At 41.4% G+C, this 3,550-nt stretch overlaps 1 pseudogene; it reads left to right on the top strand.

Annotated features, from left to right (window-relative positions):
* The first annotated feature begins 2,018 nt into the window (after positions 1-2,018).
* On the top strand, positions 2,019-2,957 carry LOC108730432 (uncharacterized; annotated as a pseudogene).
* Positions 2,958-3,550: the final 593 nt, after the last annotated feature.

Below are 3,550 nucleotides of genomic sequence, written 5' to 3'. Positions count from 1 at the left end.
CGCACCGGACGTTACAAAAGTCCTGAGTCATTTTTTGATCTGAGCTTTTGGTTTGTTGTTATACGAAATTAAAGTTAGCGAATTAGCGCCTGAGTATAGAAGGAAAACAGAGACGTAGCAAAGCGGAGTGGAGCTGACGAATTCGCAGCGGAAGGAGAACGACGGTGAGCAGCGAAGCGGTTGTAATTATTCTCTCTCTCTCTCTCTCCCCTCCTCTCCCCCTCACCATCTCACTCTCTCTCTCTCTCTTTCTCTCTATATCTTGTTTAAAGAAATGTTAAAGATCAGAAAGCGCAGAAATAAATGCAGAGCTGAAATAAATGATTCATACTATCGAAAGAATCGACAATAATAAGATTCAAAGAGCTACGCGAAACGTGCAGAAAAGAGCACAAACATATATCGAAATAGGAGGTCATTTTGAACATTTATAATAATTTTAATACAATAACCAATTAGTTTTCCCTAAATCGATAATTTATTACGAAAACATCAAATCATTTATTTCAGCTCTACATTTATTTCTGCACTTTCTGATCTTTAACATTTCTTTAAACAAAGTGTAAAGAGAAGGAGAGGGAGAAAGAGATGGAGAGGAGAGACAGAAAGAGAGAGAGAGAGAATAATTACAACCACTTCGCTGCTCACCATCGTTCTCCTTCCGCTGTGAATTCGTCAGCTCCACTCCGCTTTGTTACGTCCCTGTTTTCCTTTTATACTCGGGCGCTAATTCGCTAACTTTAACTTCGTATAACAACAAACTGAAAGTTCAGATAAAAAAATGACTCAGGACTTTTCTACTTGGATTTTCGTCCTTTATCTCATGGTATACTCCATATACGTTTTTTTAGTTACACCCTGTATATTATTATCCATAGCGTAACTAATAATTCACATCCAATATTTGAATTTTTTTATCATAAATCTTACGATAGGTGTTTGCCACATCATATTTGTTATTTGATGACGATAACATCATTGTAATTTAATACAACAAAAATACGACGTTTGCAATTTCACAAGCGCCGACGACTTTATTAGATTTAGCGTAATCAGATTTTTTTTTCAAAGACATGCCGCGACAAGTCACAACATGTCACATGTTTCGCGGTGACATCATCAATGTGATTTGATATGATATGTCACGTGATCATATTTTTCATAGGCATTCAACATGGTATGACAAGTTATAACATATTCGAGCGGTGGCACCGCGCATGCGTGAAAACGGGGTTCCATCTAACAACACTGTTATCATTATCGTGACGCCGCGCATGCATGAAAACGAGAATCATCAATGTAATTTGATACAAATGTCACGTGATCAAGTAAATGGTATAAAAAAAATGTACGATTAAGGTGTATCACGTCATTAGGCATTATTCATCCGATAGCACAAGTGATAACATGGAGCGTGATTTGATAGAGCAAGCTGCCCTGCTTGGTACAAGAGAAGAGTACATTGCATGGGAACAGCGATGCAACGATTTCATAGAATCTCTAGAAGAGCAGAGTCGTGCTAAGCGTCCGCGATTATCAATCGGAAAGAGACAATCAGCGATCGCATCTATCGCGAGGCTCGAAAGTTTGAAGGATTTGGTGCGTGGACGATTCATGCATGTGGGTGCCGGATATGGACTTCGATGGCGCGAGATTGACACGGCATTCGAAAATCGTGTTCTGACCGGCAGTGATCAACGCGGATTATATCGAACCGCGACGGTTTTTAGAAGATGCTGGCAATATAGTGCTCGAGCGAGTGCGAGACGCTATAGAGAGACAGTGTGAAGGTGAACACCGCGTTCAACGGCGAGTTCACGACAAATGATAAACATGTTATTAAGAGCATAAACACTAAAAACTTTGAACTGTATCCAGCATCAAATATGCAAGAGTGGTATGAGCGACACGTTATTGAGCCCACATTGACGTCGCTCGAACAGTTCCAGGAACGCGACAGCAGGTGGGCGCTGACGCGAATTTTCAATTTGACTGTCAACGTGAACAAACTGAAACCTATGCACGCAGGGTGTCATATCGAAGTGCCGCGGGAAATTATACTGAAGAAGGCGATCAACGTGAAATCTATGGACAATGCGTGCTTCGCATGGTCGGTGGTAGCCGCTCTGCATCCCGCAAAAAGCTGTGTACATAGGACATCGTCGTATCCGCATTACATGATAGTGTTGAATCTCACAGGCATCGAGTTTCCGATGATGCTAAAAAACATTATGAAATTTGAATGTTTGAACGCGGTATCGATTAACGTATACGGCATCGAAGATAAACAGGTTCTTCCTCTGCGGTTCACCGGCGACAAGAAGGAGAAGCACGTTAACTTATTGTACGTGCAGAATGACAATGCGGGGCATTTTGCATGGATTAAGAATTTGTCTCGCCGTGAGATCACAAATTACTGGGAACAAGAACAAGAAATTTTTCTGCGACTGGTAAGTGTGATAAGAAAAGTTTATAAATAAAAAAATATTTAAAAAACAGTAGAAAAAAATAAATTTTTTATTTACAGGTGTCTCCACTATTTCGGCTCGAGCGCAAAGTTACAGATCCACAGCGAAGACTGTGGAAAGATGAACGATTGCGCCATCCGACTACCGAGCGAGGACGACAAATGATTGGAGTTTAGCAACCACTGCAGAAAGAAGCGTGTTCCCTTCGTCGTATACGCCGATTTAGAGTGTGTGCTGCAGAAGACGGAAGACACATCGTCATCGTCATCATCATCATCATCGTACGCGTACCAGCAGCATGAAGTATTTAGAATCGGATACTACGTGCACTGCTCGTACGACGACGCATTATCGTCGTATCAGTTCCATCGCGATAAGGATTGTATCGCGTAGGTCGCGCAGCAACTCGCGGACTTGGCGCATCGCGTTAAAAATTTGGTATCCGTCAACGGGCCCATGGAAGCATTATCAATGGGAGGCATACCGTAGCGCGACGCGGTGTCACATCTGCGAGAAACCGTTCGCGTCGGACGACACTCGGGTCAAAGATTATTGCCATCTCACCGGGCGATACCGCGGTCCAGCACATTCAACTTGCAATTTGAATTACAAAGATTCATTCTATATTTCTGTTGTGTTTCATAATTTATCGGGATACGACGCACACTTTATTATAAAAGAAATCGCTACCGCGTACGACGAACAAGTAGACATACTTCCAATAACCAAAGAAAAATATACACTACGCAAAAAAATTAGGGGAGCACTTTCAAACCTGTAAATTTTGTCGATTTTGAGAAAGTAATATCTGGGCTTCCAGGAATCGCAGAATATTGTGCCTCTTTCCGGTCTTAAAAATTGTTTAAAAAATTAATAAATAATTTTTATCATCAGAACTCTTCGGAACTCATTAGGATACATCCGTAGCTACACGACAAGCACCATAAGACTCACACCCGTATTCATAGTCCTTCCTTATTTTAAGGATTGAGGAAGTCTCCATGAAGGATTCCTCGATTCTCCAAGGCCTCCTTATTTCATAAACGAATCTCAAGTCTGCCTTCCCGAAGGAAGGAATATTT

The sequence above is a fragment of the Mycetomoellerius zeteki genome, unplaced genomic scaffold (assembly GCF_001594055.1).
Source record: "Mycetomoellerius zeteki isolate Tzet28-1 unplaced genomic scaffold, Tzet1.0 scaffold917, whole genome shotgun sequence".
NCBI lineage: Eukaryota > Metazoa > Arthropoda > Insecta > Hymenoptera > Formicidae > Mycetomoellerius > Mycetomoellerius zeteki.
Note: the sequence above shows the minus strand (reverse complement) of the source record. Positions and strands in the feature narration are given on the sequence as shown.